The sequence below is a fragment of the Triticum dicoccoides genome, chromosome 7A, assembly GCF_002162155.2.
Source record: "Triticum dicoccoides isolate Atlit2015 ecotype Zavitan chromosome 7A, WEW_v2.0, whole genome shotgun sequence".
NCBI lineage: Eukaryota > Viridiplantae > Streptophyta > Magnoliopsida > Poales > Poaceae > Triticum > Triticum dicoccoides.
This window is the reverse complement of record NC_041392.1, coordinates 452534836-452552788: the sequence shown is the minus strand read 5'-3', so window position 1 is coordinate 452552788 and position 17953 is coordinate 452534836.

The window sequence follows — 17953 nt, the reverse complement described above, 5'->3', positions numbered from 1 at the left end:
TCTTCGATTAACGAGCTAGTCAAGTAGATGCATACTAGGGACACTCTGTTTGTCTATGTATTCACACATGTACTAAGTTTCTGGTTAATACAATTCTAGCATGAATAATAAACATTTATCATGATATAACAAAATATAAATAACAACTTTATTATTGCCTCTAGGGCATATTTCCTTCAGTCTCCCACTTGCACTAGTGTCAATAATCTAGTTCACATCGTCATGTGATTTAACACTAATAGTTCACATCTTTATGTGATTAGTTCACATCGCCATGTGACTAACACACAAAGGGTTTACTAGAGGCAATAATCTAGTTCACATCGCTATGTGATCAACACCCAAAGAGTACTAAGGTGTGATCATGTTTTGCTTGTGAGAAAAGTTTAGTCAACGGGTCTATCATATTCAGAGCCGTATGTATTTTGCAAATTTTCCATGTCTACAATGCTCTGTATGGAGCTACTCTAGCTAATTGCTCCCACTTTCAGTATGTATCTATATTGAGACTCAGAGTCATCCGGATCGGTGTAAAAGCTTGCATCGATGTAACTCTTTACGACGAACTCTCCATAACCTAGAAATATTTCCTTGGTCCTCTTAGGTAACTAAGGATAACTTTGACCGCTATCTAGTGATCCACTCCTGGGTCACTATCGTACCCCTTTGCCAAACTCATTGCAAGGTACACAATAGGTCTGGTACACATCATAGCATACTTTATAGAACCTATGGCTGAGGCATAGGGAATGACTTTCATTCTCTTTCTATTTTCTACCGTGGTCGGGTTTTGAGTCTTACTCAACTTCATACCTTAGAACTCAGCAAGAACTCCTTCTTTGATTGATCCATTTTGAAGTCCTTCAAAATCTTATCAAGGTATGTACTCATCGAAAGTCTTATCAAGCGTTTTGATATATCTTTATAGATCTTGATGCCCAATATGTAAGTAGCTTCACTGAGGTCTTTCATTGAAAAATTCGTATTCATGTATCCTTTTATGCTATCCAGAAATTCTGTATTATTTCCAATCAACAATATGTCATCCACATATAATATCAGAAATGCTACAGAGCTCCCACCCACTTTCGTGTAAATAAAGGCTTCTCCAAAAGTCTGTATAAAACCATATGCTTTGATCACACTATGAAAGCATACATTCCATCTCCGAGATGCTTGCGCTAGTCCATAAATGGATCACTGGAGCTTACACACTTTGTTAGCACCTTTACGATTAAAAAACCTTCTGGTTGCATCATATACAACTCTTCTTTAAGAAATCCATCAAGGAATGTAGTTTTGACATCCATTTGCCAAATTTCATAATCATAAAATGCGGCAATTGGTAACATGATTTGGACATACTTTAAGCATAGATACGAGTGAGAAACTCTCATCATAGTCAACACTGTCGGTTCAATATCCGTCGTATCTCGTAGTAGGGGTCCTAAGCTAGGCGTCTTGGAGCGATGGTAACATGGACACATGATTTTACCCAGGTTCGGGCCCTCTTGATGGAGGTAAAACCCTACATCCTGCTTTTGGTTATATTGATATGGGTGTAGTACGGAGTACACGTATCTACCACGAGATTGTAGTAATGAATATGAGATTGTCTATTGACTAGCTTGGCCTCGGTTTATATATGCACCGTAGGCCTAGGGTTTAGAGGAGTCTTTGTCTTGGGTGCCAAGTCTTGTGGAGTCTTCCTTGTATGCGACATGGGCTGTCCAAACTGGCCCAATAGTGAACCACCATGGGAGTCCTCGGCACGATACACCTGTTCGGGAGACGACGCGTTGAGTACCCCCTAGTCCAGGACACCGTCAGTAGCCCCATGAACCAGTCTTGAAGTTGGGGACGCTCCTCGATTCTTCCAAACTGTTCCTCATATTCGGTCATCGGTCTTGAAAACTGGTTCAACAAATCTTCTCATATTCGATCTTGAGGATCGCCAAAGTAAATCCGAAGAGTTTACACGTCGGGTATCTGAGGAGCCCCTTTAAGTTTCTGGCCTTTATCAATGCCTTGTTATTTTTAGGCCACACATCGGGTTTGAAGTTGTTCCCGGGAGGCAGTGTCCTCTTGCGTCCGAGCTCCAACGTCGGACTATATTCGAGGTATCTTTTGCAGCCGAGCACCAACGCTGGAATGTATCCAAGCTCCAATGCCGGACTGTATCCGAAGAGTATTGTTACAGCCGAGCTTCAACGCCGAACTGCATTCGAGCTCCAGCGTCGGACTATATTCGAGCTCCAACGCCGGACTATGTCCAAGCTCCAACGCCGAACTATATCTGAGGTGTCATAAATCACCTTGGTTCAAAAAAGGCTGAAGAAGTTTAGCCGAGCTTAATGCCGAAAATGCCCTCTATGGAGCCAGCTACTGGCACCCGAGCTTTATGCCGGACTGCTTCCGAGGTGGTGCACCACCTCGACTGCGGGCCAATTTTTTGCCAATATTTTTTATTGGTGCAATTTATTCTCTGTCGAGATATATAGCCAGTAGCCCTCAAGGTGTGTATCGGTCTAGAACCCGAGATGCACCTGAAGGATGACATAAGACCGCTGATCCCAGTAGCCCCTGAGACTCAGGTTGATTCGCAAAATCGGCATGAGGATCAACTCCTAGCTCGATAGAATACTTCAGGACACAAAAAGCGGTGTGCAAAGTCCTCGAGACTCAGGTTGGGTGCGGCCGACCAACCTGAGGATCATAATCTCCTCGAACACTATATTGCACTTAAATTTTCTGCATTGGGTTGCCAATGCAGTAGCCCCCCAAGAATTGGGTTGGGCAACATGGCTGACCCTAGGATCGTACCTCCTTGGGAACTAGTTCAACTTTCATGTATCTTTTGACAATACCGAGGTGGGGTTCGGCAGAAATATGCCGAACTGTAGTTTTAGAAAAGAGTTTCATGCCTAACACCTCAACCAAGAGAATGTCCTGCTTCCTGACAGGAAAACATAAAATAGGTGAAAAGATGTTATAAGCTCAAAGGACAAAAACAGGCGTAAAAAACTTTACGTCTAGATTGAATCAATTTGTTCTGGTGCCAATTAGAAATTGGTCTTAAAAGTGTACTTCCGTCGTGCTTTGACATGACAAATCCGATCTCTAGACTTCAAGTGGGTTAGACTTTGGCTTCAACCTCCCTATCACGAAGGCAGAGTGTTTCTCAGGCCAGTTTAGCGAACTAAACGCGAGCGGCTTTAGAGAGAAACCAGGCTACCCGGCTATTGATCATACACCTGAGTCGATAAAGGAGTGGTAGAAAAAGACTATGCGACGACTAATAAAAATGGCTCATACTAATTCAAGAGCCCCCAAGCGACTTGGGTAAAAGAATTTTATCTATAATGAGTGTATGTACCGAAGTACTTATATCATATCTGTGTTCACCCGAACTTTAAACGCGTCTTAACCGACCGTCGGATTCTCCCTCTTCGGCCAAGGGCCAAAAAGTGTTATGTACTCCACCTGTCGAGAATATCGACGGTGTTTTCGATAACCAGGCAATCAGGTCATAAGGCTGTAACAGACAAAGCCCGCTCAGGGAACTTATGCTATATTACTGACGAAGTGTAAGAAGCATCTTCGAAGAAAATAGTACCTCCACCAATACCTTTCTTCGGTTGCTCATTGTTACTATGAGACTTGTGCAATAGATTTTTTGTATTCATGAGTTTCGTTGTGTGCCAACCATAATTGAAAACAATAAGAGCGCTAGCTTTCGGCTTCACCCAGTCTGAGGTACTAACTCGGATGACCCGGTAGTAACAATCTCAGAGGTGCTCCCTTTACCCCCTAGTCGAACAATCGGGAACATAGGGGTAAGCACAGGAGCCAGGCAACCCAGCTTGCGAAACACTTAAGTCAACATGGTGCATATTGTGGCGTAATACATGAACAAGGAATGAAGCCATACAAGTATAATCATATGCAAGAGGAAAGGCTTCATGAAGGAAGCCCCCAAGTAAACGGGGTATTTGAATTTGTGTGTCACAAACAAAGTGTTGACATACAACTTTTTGCCAAAAAGGTATAATGCTTGGTCGAGCCAAACAAAATTTAAAACTGAAAGTTTTTGAGCATGAAAGCAACTTAGCTGGTTAATGTGCTTGGTGTTGATGGTGTGATCCGGGCTTGTGGCGATATGAAGACGCCCATTGATCTCTGACAGATCTGACAAGATTCGCAATCCTTGACATGGCCGAGGTGATGGGGAACGTTGCAGAAAACAAAAAATTTCCTACTCGTTTCACCAAGATCATCTAGGAGTTCATCTAGCAACGAGTCATTGGATGCATCTACATACCTTTGTAGATCGGGAGCGGAAGCGTTCAAAAGAACGGTGATGATGTAGTCGTACTCGACTTGATCCAAATCACCGATGACCAGCGCCGAACGGACGGCACCTCCGCGTTCAACACACGTACGGGACGGGAGACATCTCCTCCTTCTTGATCCAGCAAGGGGGGAGGAGAGGTTGATGAAGATCCAGCAGCACGACGGCGTGGTGGTGGATGCAGGGCGTCACAGCAGCAGGGCTTCGCCGAGACTACGAGGGAGAGACGTAACGGGGGGAGGTGGAGGCGCCAGGGGCTGGTGTATGAAGTCCTTCCTCTCCCCCACTATATATAGGGGTGCCAAGGGGGGTGGCCGGCCCTAGTAGATGAGATCTACTAGGGGGGGCGGCGGCCTAGGGGAGGTTTCCCTCCCCCCCAAGGCACCTCAGGGTGCCTTCCACCACTAGGACTCCTCCTAGGGGGAAACCCTAGGCGCATGGGCCTATAGGGGCTGGTGCCCTTGGCCCATCTAGGCCAAGGCGCACCCCCTACAGCCCATGTGGCCCCCCGGGACAGGTGGCCCCACCCGGTGGACCCCCGGGACCCTTCCGGTGGTCCCGGTACAATACCGATAACCCCGAAACTTGTCCCGATGCCCGAAATAGCACTTCCTATATATAATTCTTTACCTCCGGACCATTCCGGAACTCCTCGTGACGTCCGGGATCTCATCCGGGACTCCGAACAACATTCGGGTTTCTGCATATACATATCTTCATAACCCTAGCGTCACCGAACCTTAAGTGTGTAGACCCTACGGGTTCGGGAGACAAGCAGACATGACCGAGACGACTCTCCGGTCAATAACCAACAGCGGGATCTGGATACCCATGTTGGCTCCCACATGCTCCAGATGATCTCATCGGATGAACCACGATGTCGAGGATTTAATCAATCCCGTACGCTATTCCCTTTGTCTATCGATATGTTACTTGCCCGAGATTCGATCGTCGGTATCCCAATACCTCGTTCAATCTCGTTACCGGCAAGTCACTTTACTCGTACCGTAATGCATGATCCCGTGACCAGACACTTGGTCACTCTGAGCTCATTATGATGATGCATTACCGAGTGGGCCCAGTGATACCTCTCCGTCATACGGAGTGACAAATCCCAGTCTTGATCCATGTCACCCAACAGACACTTTCGGAGATACCCGTAGTCTACCTTTATAGTCACCCAGTTACGTTGTGACGTTTGGCATACCCAAAGCACTCCTACGGTATCCGGGAGTTACACGATCTCATGGTCTAAGGAAAAGATACTTTGACATTGGAAAACTCTAGCAAACGAACTATACGATCTTGTGCTATGTTTAGGATTGGGTCTTTGTCCATCACATCATTCTCCTAATGATGTGATCTCGTTATCAATGACATCCAGTGTCCATAGTCAGGAAACCATGACTATCTGTTGATCAACGAGCTAGTCAACTAGAGGCTCACTAGGGACATGTTGGTGTCTGTTATTCACACATGTATTACGATTTTCGGATAACACAATTATAGCATGAATAAAGACAATTATCATGAACAAGGAAATATAATAATAATGCTTTTATTATTGCCTCTAGGGCATATTTCCAACAGTCTCCCACTTGCACTAGAGTCAATAATCTAGTTACATTGTGATGAATCGAACACCCATGGAATTCTGGTGTTGGTCATGTTTTGCTCTAGGGAGAGGTTTAGTCAACGGATCTGCTACATTCAGGTCCGTATGTACTTTACAAATCTCTATGTCTCCATCTTGAACATTTTCACGAATGGAGTTGAAGCGACGCTTGATGTGCCTTGTCTTCTTGTGAAACCTGGGCTCCTTGGCAAGTGCAATAGCTCCAGTGTTGTCACAGAAGAGCTTGATCGGCCTCGACGCATTGGGTATGACTCCTAGGTCGGTGATGAACTCCTTCACCCATATTGCTTCATGTGCTGCCTCCGAGGCTGCCATGTACTCCGCTTCACATGTAGATCCCGCCACGACGCTTTGCTTGCAATTGCACCAGCTTACTGCCCCACCATTCAAAATATACACGTATCCAGTTTGTGACTTAGAGTCATCCAGATCTGTGTCGAAGCTAGCGTCGACGTAACCCTTTACGACGAGCTCTTCGTCACCTCCATAAACGAGAAACATTTCCTTAGTCCTTTTCAGGTACTTCAGGATATTCTTGACCGCTGTCTAGTGTTCCTTGCCGGGATTACTTTGGTACCTTCCTACCAAACTTACGGCAAGGTTTACATCAGGTCTAGTACACAGCATGGCATACATAATAGAACCTATGGCTGAGGCATAGGGGATGATGCTCATCTCTTCTATATCTTCTGCCGTGGTCGGACATTGAGCTGAGCTCAATTTCATACCTTGCAACACAGGCAAGAACCCCTTCTTGGATTGATCCATATTGAACTTCTTCAATATCTTATCAAGGTATGTGCTTTGTGAAAGACCTATGAGGCGTCTCGATCTATCTCTATAGATTTTGATGCCTAATATATAAGCAGCTTCTCCAAGGTCCTTCATTGAAAAACTTTTATTCAAGTAGGCCTTGATGCTGTCCAAGAGTTCTATATCATTTCCCATCAAAAGTATGTCATCTACATATAATATGAGAAATGCTACAGAGCTCCCACTCCCTTTCTTGTAAACGCAGGCTTCTCCATAAGTCTGTGTAAACCCAAACGCTTTGATCATCTCATCAAAGCGAATGTTCCAACTCCGAGATGCTTGCACCAGCCCATAAATCGAGCGTTGGAGCTTGCACACTTTGTCAGCATTCTTAGGATCGACAAAACCTTCCGGCTGCATCATATACAATTCTTCCTTAAGAAAACCATTAAGGAATGCCGTTTTGACGTCCATTTGCCATATTTCGTAATCATAGAATGCGGCAATTGCTAACATGATTCGGACGGACTTCAGCTTCGCTACCGGTGAGAAAGTCTCATCGTAGTCAACCCCTTGAACTTGTCGATAACCCTTAGCGACAAGCCGAGCTTTATAGATGGTCACATTACCATCCGCGTCTGTCTTCTTCTTAAAGATCCATTTATTTTCTATGGCTCGCCGCTCAACGGGCAAGTCAGTCAAAGTCCATACTTTGTTTTCATACATGGATCCTATCTCAGATTTCATGGCTTCTAGCCATTTGTCGGAATCCGGGCCCGCCATCGCTTCTTCATAGTTCGAAGGTTCACCGTTGTCTAACAGCATGATTTCCAAGACAGGGTTGCCGTACCACTCTGGTGCGGAACGTGTCCTTGTGGACCTTCGAATTTCAGTAGGGGCTTGATCAGAAGTATCTTGATCATTATCATTAATTTCCTCTCCAGTCGGTGCAGGCACCTCAGGAACATTTTCTTGAGTTGCGCCATTTTCCGGCTCAAGAGGTAATACTTCATCAAGCTCTACTTTCCTCCCACTTACTTCTTTCGAGAGAAACTCTTTCTCCAGAAAGGACCCATTCTTGGCAACAAAGATCTTGCCTTCGGATCTGAGGTAGAAGGTGTACCCAATAGTTTCTTTTGGGTATCCTATGAAGACGCATTTTTCCGACTTGGCTTCGAGGTTTTCAGGTTGAAGTTTCTTGACATAAGCATCGCATCCCCAAACTTTTAGAAACGACAGCTTAGGTTTCTTTCCAAACCATAATTCATACGGTGTTGTCTCAACGGATTTCGACGGAGCCCTATTTAAAGTGAATGCGGCAGTTTCTAAAGCATAGCCCCAAAAAGAAAGCGGTAAATCGGTAAGAGACATCATAGATCGCACCATATCTAACAGAGTGCGATTACGACGTTCGGACACACCATTACGCTGAGGTGTTCCAGGCGGCGTGAGTTGTGAAACTATTCCACATTTTCTTAAGTTTGCCCCAAACTCGTGACTCAAGTATTCTCCTCCACGATCTGATCGTAGAAACTTGATTTTCCTGTCACGTTGATTTTCAACCTCACTCTGAAATTCCTTGAACTTTTCAAAGGTTTCAGACTTGTGTTTCATTAAGTAGATATACCCATACCTACTTAAATCATCAGTGAGGGTGAGAACATAACGATAGCCACCGCGAGCCTCAACACTCATTGGACCGCACACATCAGTGTGTATGATTTCCAATAAGTCGGTTGCTCGCTCCATTGTTCCTGAGAACGGAGTCTTGGTCATTTTACCCATAAGGCATGGTTCGCACGTGTCAAATGATTCATAATCAAGAGACTCTAAAAGTCCATCAGCATGGAGCTTCTTCATGCGTTTGACACCTATGTGACCAAGGCGGCAGTGCCACAAGTATGTGGGACTATCATTATCAACCTTACTTCTTTTGGTACTCACATTATGAACATGTGTAGCATCACGTTCGAGATTCATAAAGAATAAACCATTCACCATAGGAGCATGACCATAAAACATATCTCTCATAAAAATGGAACAACCATTATTCTCAGATTTAAAAGAGTAGCCATCTCGAATTAAACGAGATCCCGATACAATGTTCATGCTCAAAGCCGGCACTAAATAACAATTATTAAGGTTTAAAACTAATCCCGAAGGGAGATGCAGAGGTAGCGTGCCGACGGCGATCACATTGACCTTGGAACCATTCCCGACGTGCATCGTCACCTCGTCCTTTGCCAGTTTCCGCTTATTCCGCAGCCCCTGCTTTGAGTTACAAATGTGAGCAACTGCACCGGTATCAAATACCCAGGAGCCACTACGGGCACTAGTAAGGTACACATCAATTACATGTATATCACATATACCTTTGGTTTTGCCGGCCTTCTTATCCGCTAAGTACTTAGGGCAGTTCTGCTTCCAGTGACCGCTTCCCTTGCAATAAAAGCACTCAGTCTCGGGCTTGGGTCCATTCTTTGGCTTCTTCCCGGCAGCTTGCTTGCCGGGCGCGGCAACCTCCTTGCCGTCCTTCTTGAAGTTCTTTTTACCCTTGCCTTTCTTGAACTTAGTGGTTTTATTGACCATCAACACTTGATGTTCCTTCCTGACTTCTACCTCTGCTGATTTCAGCATAGCAAATACTTCAGGAATGGTCTTTTCCATCCCCTGCATATTGAAGTTCATCACAAAGCTCTTGTAGCTTGGTGGAAGCGACTGGAGGATTCTGTCAATGAACGCATCATCCGGGAGATTAACTCCCAGCTGAGTCAAGCGGTTATGCAACCCAGACATAGTGAGTATGTGCTCACTGACAGAACTGTTTTCCTCCATCTTACAGCTGAAGAATTTGTCGGAGACTTCATATCTCTCGACCCGGGCATGAGCTTGGAAAACCATTTTCAGCTCTTCGAACATCTCATATGCTCCATGTCTCTCAAAACGCTTTTGGAGCCCCGGCTCTAGGCTGTAAAGCATGCCGCACTGAACGAGGGAGTAGTCATCGAAACGTGCCTGCCAAGCGTTCATAACATCTTGTTCTGCAGGGAGAACGGGTGCGTCACCAAGCGGTGCTTGTAGGACATAATCTTTCTTGGCAGCTATGAGGATGATCCTCAGGTTCCGGACCCAGTCCGTATAGTTGCTGCCATCGTCTTTCAACTTAGTTTTCTCTAGGAATGCGTTGAAGTTGAGGACTACGTTGGCCATTTGATCTACAAGACATATTGCAAAGATTTTAGACTAAGTTCATGATAATTAAGTTCAACTAATCAAATTATTAGTGAACTCCCACTTAGATTAGACATCCCTCTAGTCATCTAAGTATTACATGATCCGAGTTAAACTAGACCGTGTCCGATCATCACGTGAGACGGACTAGTCAACATCGGTGAACATCTTCATGTTGATCGTATCTTCTATACGACTCATGCTCGACCTTTCGGTCTTCTGTGTTCCGAAGCCATGTCTGTACATGCTAGGCTCGTCAAGTCAACCTAAGTGTTTGCATGTGTAAATCTGTCTTACACCCGTTGTATGTGAACGTCTGAATAAAACACCCGATCATCACGTGGTGTTTTGAAACAGCGAACTGTCGCAACGATGCACAGTTAGGGGGAACACTTCTTGAATTTATTGTGAGGGATCATCTTATTTACTACCGTCGTTCTAAGTAAACAAGATGCAAAACATGATAAACATCACATGCAATCAAATAATAAACGTGACATGATATGGCCAATATCACATAGCTCCTTTGATCTCCATCTTGGGGCTCCATGATCATCTTGTCACCGGCTTGACACCATGATCTCCATCATCATGATCTCCATCATCGTGTCTCCATGAAGTTGCTCGCCAACTATTACTTCTACTACTATGGCTAACGCGTTTAGCAATAAAGTAAAGTAATTTACATGGCGTTTCTTGATGACACGCAGGTCATATAAAAGAATAAAGACAACTCCTATGGCTCCTGCCGGTTGTCATACTCATCGACATGCAAGTTGTGAATCCTATTACAATAGCATGAACATCTCATACATCACATATAGATCATTCATCATTCATCACAACTTTGGCCATATCATATCACAAACCACTTGCTGCAAAAACAAGTTAGACGTCCTCTAATTGTTGTTGCAAGTTTTACGTGGCTGAATTAGGGTTCTAGCAAGAACGTTTTCTTACCTACGTTAAAGCCACAACGTGATTTGTCAACTTCTATTTACCCTTCATAAGGACCCTGTTCATCGATTCCGCTCCAACTAAAGTAGGAGAGACAGACACCCGCCAGCCACCTTATGCATCTAGTGCATGTTAGTCGGTGGAACCGGTCTCACGTAAGCGTACGTGTAAGGTTGGTCCGGGCCGCTTCATCCCACAATACCGCTGAAGCAAGAAAGGACTAGTAACGGCAAGAAAGTTGACAAATCTATGCCCACAACAAATTGTGTTCTACTCGCGCAATAAGAACTACGCATAGACCTAGCTCATGATGCCACTGATGGGGAACGTTGCAGAAAACAAAAAATTTCCTACTCGTTTCACCAAGATCATCTAGGAGTTCATCTAGCAACGAGTCATTGGATGCATCTACATACCTTTGTAGATCGCGAGCGGAAGTGTTCAAAAGAACGGTGATGATGTAGTCGTACTCGACTTGATCCAAATCACCGATGACCAGCGCCGAACGGACGGCACCTCTGCGTTCAACACACGTACGGGACGGGAGACGTCTCCTCCTTCTTGATCCAGCAAGGGGGGAGGAGAGGTTGATGAAGATCCAGCAGCACGACGGCGTGGTGGTGGATGCAGGGCGTCACAGCAGCAGGGCTTCGCCGAGACTACGAGGGAGAGACGTAACGGGGGGAGGTGGAGGCGCCAGGGGCTGGTGTATGAAGTCCCTCCTCTCCCCCACTATATATTGGGGTGCCAAGGGGGGTGGCCGGCCCTAGTAGATGAGATCTACTAGGGGGGCGGCGGCCTAGGGGAGGTTTCCCTCCCCCCCAAGGCACCTCGGGGTGCCTTCCACCACTAGGACTCCTCCTAGGGGGAAACCCTAGGCGCATGGGCCTATAGGGGCTGGTGCCCTTGGCCCATCTAGGCCAAGGCGCACCCCCTACAGCCCATGTGGCCCCCCGGGACAGGTGGCCCCACCCGGTGGACCCCCGGGACCCTTCCGGTGGTCCCGGTACAACACCGATAACCCCGAAACTTGTCCCGATGCCCGAAATAGCACTTCCTATATATAATTCTTTACCTCCGGACCATTCCGGAACTCCTCGTGACGTCCGGATCTCATCCGGGACTCCGAACAACATTCGGGTTTCTGCATATACATATCTTCATAACCCTAGCGTCACCGAACCTTAAGTGTGTAGACCCTACGGGTTCGGGAGACAAGCAGACATGACCGAGACGACTCTCCGGTCAATAACCAACAGCGGGATCTGGATACCCATGTTGGCTCCCACATGCTCCACGATGATCTCATCGGATGAACCACGATGTCGAGGATTTAATCAATCCCGTACGCTATTCTCTTTGTCTATCGATATGTTACTTGCCCGAGATTCGATCGTCGGTATCCCAATACCTCGTTCAATCTCGTTACCGGCAAGTCACTTTACTCGTACCGTAATGCATGATCCCGTGACCAGACACTTGGTCACTCTGAGCTCATTATGATGATGCATTACCGAGTGGGCCCAGTGATACCTCTCCGTATACGGAGTGACAAATCCCAGTCTTGATCCATGTCACCCAACAGACACTTTCGGAGATACCCGTAGTCTACCTTTATAGTCACCCAGTTACGTTGTGACGTTTGGCATACCCAAAGCACTCCTACGGTATCCGGGAGTTACACGATCTCATGGTCTAAGGAAAAGATACTTTGACATTGGAAAACTCTAGCAAACGAACTATACGATCTTGTGCTATGTTTAGGATTGGGTCTTTGTCCATCACATCATTCTCCTAATGATGTGATCTCGTTATCAATGACATCCAGTGTCCAAAGTCAGGAAACCATGACTATCTGTTGATCAACGAGCTAGTCAACTAGAGGTTCACTAGGGACATGTTGGTGTCTGTTATTCACACATGTATTACGATTTCCGGATAACACAATTATAGCATGAATAAAGACAATTATCATGAACAAGGAAATATAATAATAATGCTTTTATTATTGCCTCTAGGGCATATTTCCAACACGAGGTCCTAGCCCCCAGGCCCCAGGTGTCCGGGCAAAGAGTTCGGCAATCTAGAGTAGTGACACGGCTCGGCCGATGTGGTATGGCGAAGCCCTCAGTCTAGCCGAGCTGGCGGAGTAGGTCGGCAAGGTGACCGCGTGACGTAGTCGAAATCGATAGCGGATCGAAATGTAACTGACCCCGGGAAATTTGCACGGAAAAAACCATGCAAACCAGCAAAAAAGAAAAACAAAATTCTGTAGAAATAGTATACAACACGTGTAATTAGGAGAAATACAACCTGATTCGTAGGGTAGCGAGAGGACATTAAAATCTGAAGTGAGAGATTGGCACCGTGTTCGCATGAAGATCAAGCGGACCTTGAAATCCGCACTAAAGGCGGTACGACATACCGCGGTTGGATGCTGACGGGCAGCATCAGTACCGAATCCCATCCTCACATGGAATGGTGGCCTCTACGCAATCTCCTTGGATGGGTCGCCGGACAGATCTCCCCCCTTTTTTAATTAAACTAGAGGACGAAACAACTGAAAAGTGCACATAAGGTGGATGGACTAGCCAAAAGTGCAACCTCGTTCAACCTTTATAATTAAATGGTAAATAGTAAATAAAAGGAAAGATAGATGGAATCTTCCCTGTATGGTGCCACCACTCTGGATCGCCATCGACCGGTCCTCCTGCGGTGCATGATCCTTTAAAGGATCGAGGTCCCAGCCCCCGATCCCGTCCCGAGGTGTCCGAGCGAAGAGCTCGGCACTCTAAAGTAGCAACACAGCATGACCGCCGTGGAGAGGTGAAGTTCTCAGTTTAGCCGAGGAGAGAAAGTAGGTCGGCAGGATGACAATACAACTTGGTCGACGGAAGCGGGATGACGACGTCGGCACGTCAAGGTGACCGCGTGACGTAGCCGAAGTCGACTACCTGCACACATAAAATAGTGCAAGCGGAGAGAGAAAAAATATTCTATTTAATTGACATAAGTGAAGTAAATAATTAAAGGAGTTTGGCCTGTGCGCCAAAGACCCGACGAGGTAGTGCTCTCTGAGAAATGCGATCGGGCGATGCCAATGCCCTCCCGGCGACTGATGTGACGAACAAGTTGCCATGGAAATTGGACCACTGAGGCAATGATGCACGCCAATAAACGTCGGATGGTGGTCATAGCACGATCACTATTAATTTTCCTACATTCATAAGGTAGTGCAGGAGGAAAATAAAATAAACAATCCTTTATATAATTTATTTATGCAAAATAAATAATTTGAAAAATATGGCCTGAGCGCCGAGGTTGGCACGACGGAGTGGCGGCGCGAAGAGGCTGGTGCAAGGACGCGTGCCGAAGTGACGACACAACTTGGTCGGCATGGGCGAGACGATGACGTTGGCTCGTCAAGATGGCAATGTGGCGCAGTCTAGGTCGATTCAATGCGGACCATCGGTGCGGGACAATGAAGGCGTGACGGAGTCCCAACTCGCATAGCAATACAGATTCCAAACGCGGTGTTCATCAGACCGCGAACAGAAAATAGGTTTGACCATCACGTTGGCCGAACTGCGACCTGCGTATACAAAAAACAGTACAAACAATTTGCACAGTACAGATTGAGCAATAGGAACAATACCACCTATTTTTATTTTGGCGTGTGTGTAGCTTGGTCTTCACAAGAAAGTACTAGTAAAGTAGTAGTACGGCTTCAAGTGCTAGCATAGTACTACTTTTCACACAGGGATCAAATCAAGCTCCCATGAAAAAGGTGCATGGAGACAGACCAAAGGTCAGATGTGTAGCTGTCCTCCATACTTAATAAAGTAATCAAAGAAAAGGGGAAGGATTGATCTCCCTGTGGTTGCCGCATAGGTGAGTTCCTGTCGGCCTCGCTGTATCAGGCGTGCGTGATCTCCTCGGCTACAGCACCGAACTCAGATCCTATGTACTACCTGACACGGACACGGCCGCCGCAGCTAATTTTTTTTATCCGGATCTAACTGCAGGCAGAGTAGTACGACACGACAGCAATGATTTTGCAAAAAAAAATCATCTACATGAAACCGATCTTACTGAAAAAACATCAACTGATCATCCCATCGATCCTTGATGAACACCCAGCAGGCTCTTAATGAAAGCACCAATGTCGGTTCAATATCCGGCGTATCTCGTAGTAGGGGTCCTAAACTAGGCGTCTTGGAGCGATGGTAACATGGACACATGATTTTACCAAGGTTCGGGTCCTCTTGATGGAGGTAAAACCCTACATCCTGCTTTTGATTATATTGATATGGGTGTAGCATAGAGTACACGTATCTACCAGGAGATTGTAGTAATGAATATGAGATTGTCTATTGACTAACCTGGCCTCGGTTTATATATGCACCATAGGCCTAGGGTTTAGAGGAGTCTTTGTCTTGGGCGCCAAGTCTTGTGGAGTCTTCCTTGTATGCGGCATGAGCTGTCCAAGCTGGCCCAATAGTGAACCATCATGGGGGTCCTCGTCCCGATACACCTGTTCGGGAGACGACGTGTTGAGTACCCCCTAGTCCAGGACACCGTAAAACACCTTGAACTTGTCAAAAACTTTTTGCGTCAATTCGAGCTTTGTAGATAGTAACACTACTATCAATGTCCGTCTTCCTCTTGAAGATCCATTTAATCTCAATAGCCCGCTGTCGGTGTCAAAACCGGAGGATCTCGGGTAGGGGGTCCCGAACTGTGCGTCTAGGCCGGATGATAACAGGAGGCAGGGAACACGATGTTTTACCCAGGTTCGGGCCCTCTTGATGGAGGTAAAACCCTACGTCCTGCTTGATTAATATTGATGATATGGGTAGTACAAGAGTAGATCTACCACGAGATCAAGGAGGCTAAACCCTAGAAGCTAGTCTATGGTATGATTGTTGTATATGGAGTTGATCGCCTACGGACTACAACCCTCCGGTTTATATAGACACCGGATAGGGTTAGGGTTACACAGAGTCGGTTACAATGGTAGGAGATCTTGAATATCCGCATCGCCAAGCTTGCCTTCCACGCCAAGAAAAGTCCCATCCGGACACGGGACGAAGTCTTCAATCTTGTATCTTCATAGTCCAGGAGTCCGGCTAAAGGTATAGTCCGGCTACCCGAACACCCCCTAATCCAGGACTCCCTCAGTAGCCCCTGAACCAGGCTTCAATGACGACGAGTCCGGCGTGCAAATTGTCTTCGGCATTGCAAGGCAGGTTCCTCCTCCAAGTCCTTCATAGAAGATTGTAAACACCAAGAGTAATGTCCAGCTCTGCAAAATAAGCTTCCACATATCACCATAGAGAGAATAATATTAACACAAATCAAAACTACTGACATATTCCGCAGTGTGTCATCACACTACGGCCAAGTCCTTTACTCGAATCATTTTTATTTTTCCACCTCAGCATGTTTTGCGAGGCGGTTTCCTTGGCACGTCTTGTCAAAGCAGAGATCGTGTACCCCCTTTATGGGATTCTCATCAATACGGACGTGGGTAACCCAACCGCGCCATTTATCACGGCGCTTGGGAGGCAAGCGAGTTTTACTAGGCTGGTGGGCACGCACAACCGCATCCGCCCATATAAGGGGATAAGGATCCACCTTTTTACCTACGCCTTCTTCCTCCTTTGCCTATCCATCTCCTGCGCACTCGAGCTCCAGCACCCAAGCCCGCACTTCCCACCTCAACCTTCTCCAGCAATGTCCAGAGCGGGAGGCAAGTGGATGGTCTCCTCCGCTACGGAGGGCCAAGTCAAGAAGCTAAGGAAGGCCGGATACCTGTCCAAGGACATCGCGCACCGGCTTCCCGAAAAGGGGCAGCTTCTCCCCACCCCAAGGCCCCATGAGAGGGTAGTATTTCTCCCCCACTTCCTCCGCGGACTGGGTTTTCCACTCCACCCATTTGTCCGGGGGCTCATGTTCTATTACGGCCTGGATTTTCACGATCTGGCCCCGAACTTCATCCTCAACATCTCGGCGTTTATCGTCGTGTGCGAGGCTTTCCTCCGCGTCCGCCCTCATTTCGGCCTCTGGCTCAAGACCTTCAACGTCAAGCCCAAGGTGGTGCCCGACAGCCAGGCGGAGTGCGGAGGCGCCATGGCGGGCAAGATGGCCAACGTCCTATGGTTTGATGGCTCTTTTGTGGAGACCCTAAAGGGGTGGCAATCCGGGTGGTTTTACATCACCGAGCCACGCGATCCGAAATGGACCGCAGCCCCCGAGTTCCGATCCGGACCCCCCACGCGGCTTATGTCCTGGAAAGAGACGGGCCTGTCATGGGGTGACGAAAAAGAGGTGACCGGAATGCAAACATGCATCCAGTCCCTGGTGAACAAGCCAATCCGGCTTGTTAATGTAATCCAGGTTATGCTCGTCCGCCGGATCCTCCCGTGCCAACAACGGGATTTTAATCTGTGGGAATTCGACCCGACGCAGCACCAAACCCTTAGCAGGCTCTTTGACATGACGTACAAAGATGCCTGGAAGGTGCTATTCAAGGGCGCCGAGGCTCCCGCATCCGCTTCTGAGGACCGCGGATACAGCTCGCAGCGTCACGCTAGCGAGGTAAGCTATCTTCACCTTTTACAGGATGTTAAGCTTTCTTCATAGTTTGACTCTATGCGGGATCTAAACTCCCTTACCTTTGACAGGCTTGGCGGGCGATATCCGGACCGATTAACTGTCCGGCTCCGCTGCCCGAAGACCCAGCCCCAGCTCTACTAGTGAAGCTGCTAGTTCCGACGCCTTATGTGGTGCCGGAGAAGAAGGCCAAGAAGAAGAAGACCATGGGGGCTCGAAAGAGTGCTAGCAACGTGGTGGTGTCGGACTCGTCATCCGACGAGTCCGAGACGCCCTCTTCCTGTGAAAACAAGGAGGAGGAAGAAGAAACCCCCCCCCCCAGCGGAGGGAGGAGAGAAGAGGAAGGCCGCCCCAACGGGAGAGGCCGAGGGGTCTAGGAAAAGGAAGACCCCTCCGCCGGACTACTCCCC